Here is a 15786-nt window from a genome sequence, read left to right on the forward strand (position 1 = left end):
TTTGGAGCTACTATGAACAAAGCTTCCATGAATGTTTATGTCCAAGATTTTAGGGAGGCGGTTTACTTCAACATCCCTTTGGTAGACTCCCAGGAAGGGGGGCTGGGTCACATGGCAGATGTCCACTTAGCTTTAGAAGCACCTGCCAGAGGGTTTTCCAAAGTGGTTCCACCATGGTACAAGCCCACGACAGTATGGGAGGGAACTGACTGGACATTCTCCCCAGCACTGAGCTAGTCCGTCTTTTCAGTGTTAGACCTTCTAACACACGAGTAGTGATATCCACTGTGGTTCAGCAGGGACCCTGATGGCACACACGTTCGGCCACTCGATGTTATCCCAGAGTCACTGGTGCTCCTTCCCCGCTGGCCTTCTCTGCTTTCTGAGTTCCGTTTTGGAGAATTTCTATTGCTATGTCTTCAGGTTCATATTCTTTTTTTCCTGTGATATCTGATCAGCCACGAATCCCCAGGATCTTTCTTATCTCAGACCTGAGTTTCCTGCCAATAGCTCAGTGCAGGCCTTGGGCTGTTCTCTCTTGTCTCACCTGGGCAGGTGCCATGGGCTCTGCTTCCACTCATGTCCCCTTTCCAGTCCTTTCTCCCCACCAAAACCAGAGGATTCTTGTTTGTTTGTTTTTTAATCTCATGCGAATCCTTATAAGGGCTCCTTTGTACTTAAAAAAAAAAAGGCAAGCTCTGTGTCATACTCACAGCGGACCCAGGCTGGCCTCACCCTGCCTCTTCTTCCTCATGCTCCCACCTCCTCTCCCCCCAGGGTCCCCATTTTGATTCTGCTCCTAGAGCACACCGCACCTGTTCTCCTGCCTCAGAGGTTCTGCCCTTGCTAAGCCCTCTGAAGGGAACGTGCGCACACACAGTCACTCATACACACGAGCATACGTGCACAGAGACACAGACACACAAACACAAACATGCACACAGAGCCGCAAGCACACTCACACACATGCACGTGCACGCACACATGTGCCCACAGAGGCACAAGAACACAGAGAGACACATGCGTGTACACACACGAACACACTTGTGCATGCCCTTTCCATGCAAGCTACTACTCTTCCAGGTGACCCCTGATCATTTTTGTAATTGTGTGGTTTACTTGTCTGACTAAACTGCATGTTTTTTCCTTCCTCTCCACCAGAATGTGACCCTCTTAAGGGCCGAAATTGTTTCTCTTTTGTCTTCTGTTTCAGTCCCAGGACCTAGCATAGGACCCAGCACATAGTAGGTGCTCAGTGAATGGATGGATGCATGAATGAACGGATGGGTAGCCAGTTGGGTGGGTGGGTGAGTGAATGGGTGCATGGACAGATGGATGGATGGATGGATGGATGGATGGATGGATGGATGGACAGCTGGACAGACGGTTAGATAGATGGATGGATGGGTAGGTGGATGGGTGGATGAATGGATGGAAGGCTGGACAGACGGTTGGATAGATGGATGGATGGGTGGGTGGATGGGTGGACAGATGGATGGATGCCTGGATGCCTGGATTTATGGATGGATGGGTAGGTAGTTGGGTGAACGGATGAGGGAATGGATCCATAGCTGGATGGATAGATGGATCGGTCAATGGATGGACGGTAAATGGCTTTGAACCCTGGCTCTTCCCCCTTTATTCTGTGGCCATTTGCAGTCAACTACCCTTCTTGAATCTCTGCTTCTCATTGGTAGAATAAACGGGTGTAGCGCTACCCACCGTGTGGAGCTTTGTTTACTGTCTTTCCCACTGGACAGCACATCGTTTAATCCCAACAGTATCGTTCACAGTACCTGGCACGGTATCCAGCACACAGTAGCTGCTCAATAAATACTCTGTTGGAAGGATGGATATCCCAAAAGTTGAAGTCACAGCAGGAATGACCCACTTACCCAGCTTTCTCCCTCTCACCAGCACCTTCTCCTTCCTCGCTTCAATTTCTATTCTGCTCCCCTTCTCTGTAAATGAACTGAAAGCCACATTCTCCCTGGGCTGGAAGGTAGGCTCTGTTTTGTATGTCCCAAGAAAGCAGCAGTAGGGAGTCTGGGACAAGAGTTAGCCTAGAGGGTTCCCCATGAGCTGCTGGGGGAGGGTTGTGTGAGGCCTGTAGGGCCCCCCCCTCTATGGAGGTAGACCTCCATTGGGTGGCAGGCAGGGCCCCAGGAGAGACAATGGCAAGACTGAGAGGATGTGTGGAACCCTGGAACGCTCAGGGTCTGTGCATGAATTCCTGACGGTGGGCATGGAAGGGGAGAAGCCAGAGCACATAGAAGCTTCTGGATGGAGCCGGTGCAAGATTTGCTGAGATGGGGAAGATGGAGTGGGAGGTGGCTGGGAAAGAGTTGGGGAGAAAAATCCAGACGTCCAGCTTGTCCACGATCTGTTTGACATGTCTGGAAGACCCCAAAGGAGATGTCAAGTGGCTGGCCGGATATGTGGGTCGAAGCTCATAGAAGAGGTCATAGCTACAGAGACAAATTTGGAAGACATTAGCTTAAGGATATTTAAATCCATGGGAACTGATGAGATCACCAGGGTGCAGGGGAGCAAGGAAAGAGAAGGCGGCTTGGCCTCAACCCCAAGAACCCCAGCAATCTGGTGGGACCACAAGCTCCAGGAGGTCTGGAGTTTTGTTTGCATTTCAGGCGCCACTGTATGCCCAGTCCCACCAAGTACCTGGCTTGGGACAGATACCCACCAAAGCCTTGCCGCTGTGGGGTCTGGAGAGGAGAGGTACAAGACGTAAGGAAAAGAGGGGAGTGGGGAAAAGCCAGGAGAAGAAAATGCTGGAAGCGGAGAGTGGCCTCCTGGGTAGACTCCCTCCGTCCAGGAAAGTGAGATTTGCCAACGACGATGCAGAGGTGGCTGTCACCGCTAATGAGGGCCATTCCAGCAGGGTGGGGAGGGGTGCCGAGCAGAGATACAGGGCAGGTGGAGGGGTAGGAAGGTGGCGAATGGGCTCTTAGATCGGAGGGGCCTGGATGGTGCGGGGCCAAGGGGATCTGGTCCGCAGAAAGGGGGAGCTTGCAGATGCGAAACGGGGTGGAGCCAAGGGGCAGGAAGTACTCAGTGGGGGAGGCACCGGACCAGGAGGGGGACCCCCCATCTGAGGCTTAGGGAGGAGCCTGGGCCCAGCCCAGGAGGGGCTGCGGTTTGAGCTGGGCTTGGCCTCCAGGCCCTCCCTGGGGCTCTGGGGATCAGCACACTTCGGCACGCCTCTAGATTTTCTGTATTTCCCATAACGAAACCTCTTGGCCTCTGATGTTCTGATTGAAAATGAAATGCTCAGATCAGCACAGAAAGCTGCCAGTGGGTCCAGGCCTGTGAAGCGTCGCCTCCTTCTCCTCCAGCCCCACCCCGCAGCTCATGCCCCCCAACCCAGCGCTGCCCCAACAGGGGCCTCTGGAAGCCCCAGGCCTGGACTTCCCACCAGCTTCTGTGCCCAGGCCCCAGACCCAAGGCCCTGGGGGAGGAGGGCCCCAGGTACCGGGTAGACGGTCACCGGTGCAGGAACTGGAAGATCCTCCCAGCAAGAGGTATAACCCAAGACCTGCAGGAAAAGGCCAGGGCGGCTGGGCAAAGGCGCCCAGCAGGGGCCTGGGACTGGATGGGAGTGAAGGTGGGGGCTCCAGGGAGGGCAGGCCTCTGGCCTCAGGCTTCCTGATCACAAATGGGGCACCCCCGGGGCCCAAATACACCCTTCATGACACTCCCCAGAGAGAGACGGGAGGGAAGAGGAATCAGACCCCACTCCAGAATTCAGGGCCTGGAGCCAGCGGGTCGGCTGGTCGTGGGCGCCACACCCCAGAGGCTCAGAGCCGGGCACTGTATGGGGAGACCAGCCCTTCCCAGGCAGGGATCTCCGTCCTGAGAGTCACTCCCCTGCCTGCGATCGACAGGAAATACAGGCATCGGAGAGCCCTGGACACTGGGATTGTGCTGTGTGACCACGGACACGCGGCTCGCCCTCTCCGAGCCCAACCCCAGATTCCAGCAACAGGGGCACCTCACATAGGTGCGCGCCCTAAGTCATTGCCATATCCTTACCCTGGGGCTGATGTTAGGAATTTGAGCTGCAGGCGCGGGTCAGGGGCCGTTTCCTGCCACCTCCTGCAGAATTCCCATCTGGGTGGGCAGCGGGGCAGGGGTGTGTCTGGGAGCAAACTGCGTTCTCGAGGACTTTCTACAGTCTCCCCTCTTATCCTTCCCCTTTTGTGTCCATCGCTTTCTTCGGCCTCCAAATTAGCTAAACACGGGGGCAGCAACAGGGTTTGGCTTAATCTGATCTTCTGAATTGGAAGGAAGAGGTAAGGCCTTTGTCCTCAGGGAGCAGCTCCCTTTGGCCACAGCCACAGCCACATTCTGGAGTCTTTAAACAGCCCCAAATTCCCTGGCAAGCCCCTTTTGCATAAGCCACTGGAATCTGCCAGACAAAGGTCTTTTACAAGGAAATTTGGGAAGGAGGTAACAAGTGAAAGCCACGTCCCAGTGAGAAGGTTCTCGGGCCCAGCTCACGGGTGTTCCCAGGTCCTCCGTGTCAGCTCTGGCCAAGCAGAGCGGGAGTTTGGGCTCCGAGGCCAAAATGAGCAGTGACTCTGCAGAGAAGGTGGTCCGTGCGCCCTGCATCTAGGTCCCTCTAGATCCTTCTAGGAGGGTTTGTTTGTTTGGGTTTCAGGCTGTCGTGCTCCTAACCAGAGGGTTGCTGGGGTTCCGGACCAGCTAGGCCAGGCGCTCCGGTGCCGGAGTCGCCAAGTGACCAAGGAGCTTTCAAAGCCTCAGCCACCCCACCCGCGTGTGTCTGTCCTCATAAGACCAAGTCTCCAGTGGGAGACAGACCGTGGAAGCAGACAAATGCACAAATCCTATCAAGCCCAGAAAATTTTTCTGGAATGTTCTGCCAGACCCGCCCTCCCACAGCTCCGGACCACAATCCTCACGCCTCAGCAGCCCCAACGCGATCCCCACCACCCCGACCTCGGTGGCGCAGTCTGTGGCCCCTCACGTCCTCAGGCTTCAGACCCTGGTTTTACTGTTATCAGCCTTTTCCCTTCTGCAGGGCGGCGGTCCTGGGTCTAACAGGGTTGGACGAGCTCTTAAAACAACGAATCAGGGGTCCGACACCTTTGGGCCCAGCTCAGCACACGGGCTGTGGTCCCCACCATCCCAGGGCAGGAGGACAGTGAGCCTGAGACCCCGCAGCCACCGGCAGAGCTCGGGAGCCCTCCTGCCTTAACACCTCCGCTTTCGAGGAAGAAACGGAGGCTCACACAGGCGAAGTCACTTGAACGAGACAGCAGGGCAGGACCCGGGCCTGCCGGACTCTAGGGGCTGTGCCCACCCCTCCCTCAGTCCAGCCCCCTACCTCACGGGGTGGGGGCAGCTTTGATGGATGGATGGTCCCGCGCTGTGGCCCCAAAGCTGCCTGGCCCCTGGGGCGGTTCCCACAGCCCAGAGGGGCTAACAGGTGTAGACAAATGGCTGCTCCGCGTTCCCCAAGCTCCCCGGTCTGGCATCCCAGGAATGTGATAAGCCACCCAGGCTGCTGACCCCCACCCCAGCCCGGCTTGTTCTGTCTGCCCTGGGCCCTCCTGCCCTTGCCTCCAGCCCCTCAGCCACTGCGTTCCCAGGGCCGTGGCATTCACTGTTAATTAACCAGGGGAAAGAATAAAGCCCTGGACCAGGGCCCTGCCGAGGGGCCCGTGCTTCCCAGAGCTCCCATTCAAAGGGCCGGCGCTGTGGCTCAGTACCCAGAGGCAAGGGAATATTTACGGAGACAGGAGGAGCGGCAGAAGGGAGGGACAGAGACACAGAGACAGAAAGACAGAGACAGAGTGCACCGGCCGGATACAGGGATGGACAGGACTGGAACGGCCGGGCCTCGAGCCGCAGGCCCCGGAGCGGCCCTCGCACTGGGCCTGAGGTCCAGGAGCAGGGACACCACCTTCTTTTGGAGATGGGGGCTTCCCCTTGAAGGAGCCTGCTTCCCGCTGAACCCCACTTGTCTCCCCACTTTTGCCCTGGGGTCCAGGTGGGCCCCCTTTCCTCATACAACCCGGATTGTGTGGCCTAATGGACCAGAGAGAGCTGGGGGGAGGGGGGCTCTGGCAGCCAGGCAGAGTGACAGGTGAAGGATGGGGCCCCACAGAGGGATCCCGCCCCCTCAACAAGGAGCCTGGGGCTCCCCAGGGCACATTTGCATCCGTGCCCCCCTCCCAAAGCTCAGGGTCTGATCACGAGACAGGGGTGTTTCTTCCACCGGCCCTTCCAGAAAGGCAGATAGCCCCATTTCACAGATGAAAAACTGAGTCTGAGATTCAAGGGCAAGGGTAAGGCCAAGATTGCAAAGGTGGAGCCAACTCGCCTCCTCTGGGCGTCCTGTCCCTGCGGGGAAACCGAGTGCAAAACCGGGCCTGCACCAAGAAATCCTCATCCTCTCTGCATGGGTGTGGCGCGGAGGCAGCACGGGCAACACCAGAGGGTGGGCGGAGGGGCTGCTCAGGTGGGGCCCCGTGTGCAGCGATGGACCTTTCCAGAATGAGGAGCTGAAGGCTCCTGTTGTTCCCCGATGAGCCAGAAAGTTGGCTCCAGGACCAAGGCGAGGCCCCGGCAGGGTCCAGACGGTGGGGCACCTTGTCCGTGGCCCACGTTGCACTTTTGGGGGGGGCAGGTGTTTGGGACCCGGCGAGGTGTCCTCTGGACAGACAAGCCACGAGGAGTAGGGGAGCCCCAGGGAGGTCCTGGCAGGCCAAGCGCAACCAGGCCTGGAGACAAAGACAAGCGTGCGAATGAAATCAGCCTCCAGACCCAAGCGCTGGTGCCCAGGCAAACCGGGCACTGAGTCTGGGAAGACACGTGCCCCTCGGGGCCGCCTCCTTTCTTTAGGAACACAGCACCGCAGACAAACTGAATTTCATGCTGCATTCTCATTTCAGACTGCCCTAAGGGTCTTCCCAGGGACCACCCCAAGGCGCCAGCTTCCCCCCTACCATTGCATGTCGCACATTTACACAGGACAGGCCCTGCGTCCCTGGGTCTAGTGAGGTGGTCAGTCTGCTGGTCCGTGCTTCCTCCCCCCGGCAGAAGAACAACACACCTCGTCCTGCAGGGAGTGCTCTCGCTCCTGACCCCACGGCTCCGGCAGCCTCTGCTGGCTCAGGCAACACACCTAGATCCCCCAGCCTTGCCCCTGGGGTCCTCAGGCCTCTGGCCCCTCACCTCCCAAGCCACCCTCCAGCAGACTTGCCACCCAGCTTCTGACTCCCCCTGCCAGTTGAGGCCCAGCCCCTCCGAGCACTTGGGGGCCGCTACCTGGATTGTTCTCTCCCCAGCAGTGTCACTCCCTTCCGGACACAGGTAGGCACCCTCTCCTCGGGGAAGCCTTCCAGCGCCCCCGCCCCCAGAATCAAATGGTGGGCTCCCCCCCCCCAATTATGTCCACCTGGAACCTGCAAATATGACCCTATTTGGGAAAGGGGTCTTTGCAGATGTAATTAACACCACCCCTTCTGGGTCCTGCCTCCCCCCACCGTTCCCTGTTCCCTGTTCCTTCCTTCCTCTCCAGGTACCACTCTGACTTGTGCAGTTCAGCTCTCTGCTGCCCTGCAGTCTGTTGGGGGCTGGGTGTGCCTTCGGTATATGGTCTGGTCCCAGGTTCCAGGAACTTTGGTCCAGGAGATGAGCAAAAGCCGGTGAGATAGCAAGAGAACCACACTCTGTTTCTAAGCCGCAGTCATGAACGGCAGATTCGGACTCCCCACTTCAGGTCTTCATTTTGCTGTTCCCACCACCTGCATGGCTCTGTTTGATCATAATCAGATGCCCAGGTCTCCCCCCTTGTTCAAGATTCGGATCTGATGCTCCCGCCTCCTTAGCTCATTTGCAGGTTCAAGGCTCCCTACGGCTCAACGCACCCATCCTCTTCAAGGGAATACGGATGGGCACAAGCTGAGTCTGATACCTTCTGCCAAAGTGATCCTGGGTTCTCACAGCGTTCTCAAACATGCGCTAGAGGGCCGTGAGCTCGTATCTCAGCCACCCTTCCCATGCCCTCTTTGGGCTAGAAGGCCACTAGAAGGCACCATACTAGTTCTTGTTTATAAAAATCAACTCTTGGGAGAGCCCTTAATAACTTACACAATAGTAAATATCTAGCAATTCCCCTTAAAAGGACCATATCAGCATTCTCAGTGTCCACAAATAGCCTGAGAGCTGGTACGGGGTAATTCAGTACTCCCAGGAACAAGCACCATCCCTCTGCCAGGAAAAACCTGGTGGTCTGGGGGCTGTATAGGTGGGTGGGGCCTTGGATCCCTCACCCTATGTCCTGCCTCTGGAGGCTCCCACAAGTCTGCCCTAGGGGGAAAGTGGAACTGCTTCCACTCCCATGATCCCTGTCAGCTTCCCTTGGCCAACAGACACACTGGCTCTGGGCTCACCTCCATAAGCCACCCAATGTTATCTTCAGCGACTCTCTTGAGGAGAGCCAAGAGTGGGGGACATGAGCTCTGGGCTGGGTAAAAATCAAAGGTGCACCTCGTTCACTGGCTCCTTGTTGAGCTCCAGAGCCAGCTTTAGCAATGCACCCTGCCGTGGTTCCTTCATCACCGTGTGTCTCATCAACTCGTGTTTCTAGGAAGCTCCAACCCCTCCCAAGAATGCGTTTTCTATGGCCAGGACGTTCATCCGCCTTCTTGCAAACATCATGAAATCGGAAAGCCTGAGGCTGGGGCCCAGACATGTAAAAATGACCAATGTACTGACCAGGGGCCAACAAGGCTGTGTAAGAGAGCCCAAAACACAGCAGCTGAAACCGGGTCTCTGATGTCTCTTTTGCACAGGAGCCCAGGTAGGCAACCTGGAGACCATCAGGGACGGGGGATGGACCTCGCGCCCTGGGGCTCCCCAACCTCTCAAGGGCTGCCCTGGTCTACAAGCTCTGAGTTGACCCCTGTCCTTGTCTCTCCCACCCTGTGGAAAGGGGAGCGGGAGGGGAGAGCTGCAGGCTTTGGAACAGCACCCCCGGGACACCGCGAGGTCTGCTCAGAGCCCACTCGCCAGGCTATCTCGTAGCCAGGCCCAGCCCCAAGGAAGCCAGGCAGCCTCAACCTGCTCTCTACAAACTAAAACAGCAGTTCTTGAAGTGTGTGTGTGTGTGTGTGTGTCCGGGAGGTCTGAGAGGTCAAAATCGTTCTCATGATAACACAGAGACATTAACTGCCTCTTTTCCTCTCATTCCTTCCCGAGCATATGGTGGAGTTTTCCAGAGGCAGCGGGCACGGAATGGCATTGTCACTCAGACCTAATGGAACGGGTGCCTGTGTACTCTTGTATTGGCATTTCCCCTCCATCTTAATTTCAAATGCAGTGAATATCCATAGCTAAAACCCAGATCAACAAAATCTCTTTGGGGTCCTCAAAAGCTCTTAAGACGCAAGTGGGCCCCGAAGCCAAAACGTTTATGAACTGTTGAATAGGAGATGGAAAGAGGAGCAGACAGCAGGCAGAACCCGATGCTGTTAATACAGAAAAATGCCCCAGGCCCGGCCCTGCCTGTCCACGCATGGACTCGGGCGACCGGCTGGGAGTTCTGTGTCCAGCGCTTAGAAGCGAGGAAACAGACACACTTCTCACCAGGTAGGACCCTAGGTGCTGTGGTAATGACTCTGTGCCACGCCCGGAGCTCGGCGCCCTGTCTGAATTTTGTGATCTGCTGTGATTTGCCTCCCCGGGGCTCACTCGGGCATTCAAGGCTCTCCTCCCACGGCCTTGGCCCACCTTACGAGAGAGCTCTCTGTAGCGCTTCTGAAATCTGCTGAGACTGATTTTCCAAAGCAAAGGGGTCTTCCCTTTAAGAGCAGGGCCCCCTCCAGCAGCCTCAACACAATTGTCCTCTGGGGAGGGGAGGCCGGAAGTGGGCCCATTAACCAGGCTCTCCCCAAGGAGCATTTGTAAACACATGCCTTCTTTATAACATCAGCAAATAGACCATGTTTTCTTACTTAACAGGAAATACAGCTGAATAACCGGGTTCCCCCAAACGGCCCCAGCCCTCACATGCACGCGGCGTCTGCAGCCAGGACAAGGCCAGTGACCACGGGGCTGACCAAGCCCCTCTGGGGTGCAAGAGAAGTTCCCTGAGGTCTGCAAGTGTCAGGAGTCCCCTGCCCTGGTGGAGAAAGGGTCCCCCGGCCGCCCGTCTGCATCCGCTGGAGGGCTGCAGTGCTTTCGCTGGAACCTGAGTCAGACTGGATCACAGGCAAAAAAATGCATTTCTAGCCACGCAAGCCCTTTCCCTGTCACAAGATCCTGAATGTCAACACTGACCACTCAGGGAAGCCCAAGGGCTATTGTCAGGAGCGGCCACCAAGCCTCAGAATGACACAATTGTACCAGAACCCTGACCGGTCTGAGGCAATAGGGGGGAAAAAAAAAGAAAAAGAAAAAGAAAGAAAGAAAGAAGCCCCTCCTCCTCCTCTCTCCCCCGGGGAGGGGGCTCCGCCGGGAAGCAGGGAGGGAGGCGGCGGGCTGCAGGGCGCAGGGCGGGGCGCGGAGGCTGCGCCATTCATGCCTGCGGGGACCGAGGCCCCACGCGGAGCCCAGGCGCTCCGCCGCCGCTGATTGGGCCGCGCGGCCGGCGGCTCAGCCAATCGCTGTCTGGGAAGCGGAGCCATTCATGAAAGCGGCCGCGGGAGGAAGCGGGGGGCGGGGGGCGCCGGGTTATCTCCGGCCCCGCGGTCCACGCTCCCGCGGCCGCTCTTCCGTCCGGCTCTTCCGCCCGGGCCCCGGCCCTCCCGCTGCCCGGCGCGGCGGGACCCGCAGGCAAGGCCCGGGCTCGGGGCTCGGGGGCAGAACGGGCTTTCCGCAAGTGCCTCCCGGGCCGGGCCGGGCAGCCAAGCGCGCTGCCCCCTTCAGTCCACTGTGGCCGCGAAGTCATTTTCTTTAACCCCCGCTGATTGAAATCATCTGTTTTCAGTTCCCTGACGAGGTCCCTGGGTTCCCCCTGAGGCTGGGGCCCCTCGGCCGCGCAGTCTGCATCTGTAGCTGTGGGCCAGACCCGCACAATTTCGTCTTCCCGGGTCTACGGAGGCTCCAGCTCCCAGAGCCCCAGGGAGAAACATATCCGTGCGGGCCAGGCCGGTGGGCTTAGCAGGGCCAGCGGGGTGGGTCCGGCTATAGTCTCTCAGCCCCTCTGTCTTCAGGTTCCCGGCCCGTGACAGTGTGGCCAAGGAGAGGCCCAGAACCCCACACATCTGCTCTCTGAAAGGGGAAATGGCCAAGCGGAATCCTGGCCTCAACCCTCAGCGGGCTGAGCCCCTGGTTTCCTCTGGTGTTACAGCAAGTGGCTTAAGAAACGCACTCAGGGGGCCCATGCGGAGTCGTATTTTGGGAGCGGCTGTTCCCCTGGGAGGGGGGACCTCTGCTTCTGCAACGACCCATTGCAGGAGCTTGCTAACGGGTGCCCCGACCCCACCACCCTACCTCCTTCCTCCCTGAGCCTCCGTGCCCTCCTCTAGAAAACGGGTGTAAGAACCCCTAGCCCTCAGTCACCGTGAGCATCCAGGACAATAAAGAAAGCGGGGCCTAGCCCTCGCCTGGCGTGTGGGGACTCACTCGCACACGGGTTGTTAGTGGTGAGGTTGGCAGGGAGGGTCAGGGTCGGTTTCCAGGCAGCAGGCTCATAGCCCAAGGGCAGTAGAGAACAGTGGGCTCTGGAGCCTTAAGGGCACCCCGGGCCCCACAACATCCTAGAGCCACTGGGAGACTGAGCCTCGGAGGAAATTTTTCTCAATGGAAAGATTTCTTCAGAACAAGTGTTTCGCAAACCCCTCCTGGGCTGTTGATAATGAATCTTGGCTCCTTGACTTCCAAGTGTGTTACATAAGCCTAAGAATTTGGGTTGGTGTTTTTTTTTTTTTTTTGTTAAGTATGAAGTATGTAGCTAGAGATAGCGGGTGGGCAGGTTCTGCAGCTGTTCAAACTTCCCACCACCTTCCCAGGCCGTGAGGACTCCCTGCTCTCAGGCCTGTCAGAACCATGCTGGGGAATGTGAAGTATGAAATCCGGGAGAGGTTGGGGGGGGGCGGCCGCAAAGAAGCCAGGGCCCCTCGCACAGCCAAAGAACCTACACTCCACCCCACCCCCAGCCCCAGCCCGGGGAAGGACCCGATGTCATCCCAGCAACTTCTGGGTGGGAAGGAAAGACGTCCCCATTACCGCGCCCCCCACGGTTAGCTCGGCAGCTCGCAGAGGGGGGAAAACCAAGGCCCAGGCTTGGCAGGGCTATTGTTGCCGGAATGGCAGGTCCCCTGCCACCGCCAGAGGCCATGTGATCCTGGGAGGTGGGGGCCCCCTGAGAGCAAATAAGAGAAGTAGGAGAGCAGCAAGCCGGGTGGGGAAGCCAGATGTCACCTCTTCTCACTTCCGCTCGGGGGCACACGGGCTTCTCTTTTCTTCGGTTTTCTTACAGGTGTTGCTGGTAGAAGGCTCCGTAGGTTTCCAAATCTGGCTCTGAGTTCTGCCCTGGACAAGGCAGATAAAACTCAGAATACTCGGTGACCTGTGTTAACACGGGGTGGGGGCCTGGGGAAGCTCTAGGGAGCTTCAGACGGGTCACGTGCCCCCGGGGGCCTGCCTCCCCTGTGTGCGGGACAGAGACTGTTCTGGGAAGAGGATGCAGTGGCTTTCCACGCCGTGCACTTAATAGAGGGTATTTTCAAGTGTTAGGGCCCACGCCATGGCATTCAGGAGCTGGGAGCATAGTGAGAAAGTGTGTCTCGGTCTGCATGGGCTCGGTCATGCGTCCGTGACAAACAGCTCCCCAGGTCTGGGTGACTTCCAGTCAGTGTCTTCTGTCATGGGCCAGAGAGAAAATATTTTAGGCTTCGTCGGTCCCATCATCTCTGTCACTACTCCTCAACAATTATTGTGGCACAAAAGCCGCTCAGACATAAATGAATGCGCTCTGTTCCAGGAAAGGCTTCATTTACGTACACAGGTGGTAAGCCAAGGTGGGCCCATGGCGACAGCTAGCTGGCCATGGGTCACCCCCAGGGACACTACTAGCATCACGGAGACCAGACTCACATGCTCTTAACACTTGTGCTCCCGAGTGAGCTGAGTCCCTCTTGCGGTGGCCACACCTGACCTCAAGACGAATGAGAAGAACAGCCCTACTATGCGCACAGAGAGCTGGAAATCTTGGTTGACATTGTTGACTGTCTACTCTGCCCAAGCCCAACCGCAGACTAGAAGACCCCTGTTTCTGGTCCCCTCTTCGGCCACCAATGGACTCTGTGAGCCTCGGTGCTCCTCTAACAGCTCTGGCCTCTACTTCCCCACCAGGTGAAAAAGAGACATGTTTTCTGGGTTCCTCTTGGGTCTGGGAGCAGGACCACTATCACGGACCCCACTTTTCCTAGCAAGGGACAATGATTTTAGTGGAGTAGAAACAGGAAGTCACTCAAGGTGTCTTTGTCCCCACCCCCCAAAGGCATATATTGGAGCCCTAGACCCCAGTGGGAGGCGATGAGAAGCGGGGCCTCCGGGAGGTGGTTGGGGAAGATGGAGTCAGGAGGGAGGTGCTGTGGCAATACCGACGTCCTTCTAAGAAGAGGAGGGATCGGAGCTCGCTCAGTGTGCATGCACCGAGGAAGGCCTCACCAAGAACCCCCACCCTGCTGGCACCTTGATCTTGGACTCGCAGGCTGCAGAGGTGCGAGGAGGGACTGCATGCTCGTTACCTGACCCCCGCCCCGCCCCAGCCTCAGGGGCTGCGCTGTCGCCGCCCGAACAGACACTGGTGTTTGTGGGTTCTTCCAGACACCGTGAGTTTTTCATTCCCACTCCACCAGTCTCTGGAAGGGTGGCGTGGTGGCATTGCTGGCCACACGGGACGCTGGGCAGCCAGGCTTGGGTCAGGTTGGGGCTGGCTGAGACGCAGGGAGAGAGGAAGGAAGTTGGCTTTCTGGGGAGGGGTGGGGTGAACCGGAGAAAACAGACTTGCTCGGGGCCCAGCAGGAGTCTGGGGGCAGCTCTGGGCACCAGCTCAGGCCCGCTCAGACCACCACGATGGGAGAGCCAGGGGGCTTCTGCCCTGACTGGGGATCTGCGTCCTTGCTGTCCCCGGGACTGGTCCGAGGTTCGCTCCCCACACGGTCGTCCGATGTGTCCACGTGCCTTCTCCCCACCCCCTGACTCGGGTCAACTGTCCCCTCCCCGAGGCCTCCACTGACCACCTTTCTAACATGGCAAGTCCTGCCCGCCCAGCCGGGGTCCCCCCTGCCCCGCCCCCACCCCATGCCTCCATCGTGTCGTCGTCCCCCGGTCAGGTCCTTCCAGAGGACTACGGAGTCTTGTTTCATGTCTCCATTTTCCAGATATGAACGCCATCAAGGTGGGAATTTTTGCCTGTTTTGTCTTTGGCATCACCCCCCTCCCATCCATCACACCGAGACCCGTGCCTAGCACACAGTAGGTGCTCAATACGTGTTTGCCAAATGAGGGAATTATGTCGCTGGGGTGAGGCAGCCCCAGCCTAGCTCCGAGTCAGCCTTCAGAGGAGGAAACTGGGAACACATCCCAGTACGGGCACGCTGGCCTCTGGCTTGGAAGCGCGGCGCCCACTCGCCAGCGCGAGCCTTGTGCCCACCATGCCCAGTGTCCCTGCAGCCCACCCTGGCCGTCGTGGTGCAGCCCTGCCTGGGGAACAGAAGTTGCTCCAGCGGGGCAGAAGGGCTCCCCTCCCTTTGTCTCCAAAGAGGAACCCTCTTGCTGGGTGGGTCTGCAAACACCACGGCCACGGCACGGAGCAACCCCCAGCCCCCATGCCCAGCAGAGGGGCCACCAACCTGCAGCTCAAAGTGTAGGAAAGTGATAAAGAAAAATACCTTTGGGGGTTTGAAAAGCTTTAGCTTTTTAAGAGGGAAATTAGGATTGGGGAGGCAGGGTTTGGGAAAGTCACAGAAACCAGGAGCTCGGGTGGGCCCTCGATCGTCCTTGCCGGAGTACCCCCTGCTGTAAAGAGGAAAGTCTCGGGGCGCCTGGGTGGCTGAGTGGGTTAAGCCTCTGCATTCGGCTCGGGTCATGATCTCAGGGTCCTGGGATCGAGCCCTGCATTGGGCTCTCTGCTCAGCAGGGAACCTGTTCCCCCCGCCCCCGCCTGCCTCTCTGCCTGCTTGTGATCTCTGTCTGTCAAATAAATGAAATCTTAAAAAAAAAAAAAAAAGGAAAGTCTCTGCGAGCGGAAAGTGGAAACTCTAAACACAGAACCCAGGAGTAGGGAAGTGAAATCTTTCCTCACCCTCCCTAAGAGCTCGGGTTTTCACCCCCCTCTCAACCCCGTCTCTTCAGGGGTGGGGTGTGGAATGCATGGTGGGGGCTGGGGGAGGGTGGCAGAAGCCACATATGTGTCTGTTTGCAGTCGTGTGCCCAGGAGGGGGGCCCGAGGGCAGGCCCCCCAGAGTGGTCGGCGCGGGACTCAGTGGCCCCCCGGGAGGACTAGGACCCAGGCAGCTCCTGCTCAGGGCCCAAAGGTGCCGCTGCTTCCTTTCACTGGGTTCTGACAGGCCTGGGCAATGGCCCTTGAGCCCTATGTGTCACTCTGGACATTGAGATGGACTGTCCCCAGCCCATACTGGGCGTGTGGGGCGTGTGGTCTTCGCGAGGAGGGCGTCCGTCGTGCGATGCGTGTCAGTCTGGCACTGAGCCTCCCGAACACCAGGGCACGTTCACCCGCGGCTGCAGAGGGCATGTCCTGAGGCCTGGACTTAGGCCGGCCAACCCCGC

At 58.1% G+C, this 15786-nt stretch overlaps 1 long non-coding RNA gene across 2 annotated transcripts; it reads right to left on the reverse strand.

Annotated features, from left to right (window-relative positions):
* Positions 1–1724: 1724 nt before the first annotated feature.
* Positions 1725–12110, reverse strand: LOC309873515. 2 transcript variants are annotated; one of them, XR_014316396.1, is made up of 2 exons: positions 11614–12110; positions 1725–2468 (listed from the first exon to the last, which is right to left on the reverse strand). It is a non-coding gene; the product is annotated as an uncharacterized lncRNA (long non-coding RNA). The 2 variants fall into 2 exon arrangements; XR_014316397.1 differs by lacking the exon at positions 11614–12110 and adding an exon at positions 11482–11511.
* Between the last annotated feature and the right edge of the window lie 3676 nt (positions 12111–15786).

This window comes from Mustela nivalis (assembly GCF_964662115.1).
Source record: "Mustela nivalis genome assembly, chromosome: 9".
Classification (NCBI taxonomy): domain Eukaryota; kingdom Metazoa; phylum Chordata; class Mammalia; order Carnivora; family Mustelidae; genus Mustela; species Mustela nivalis.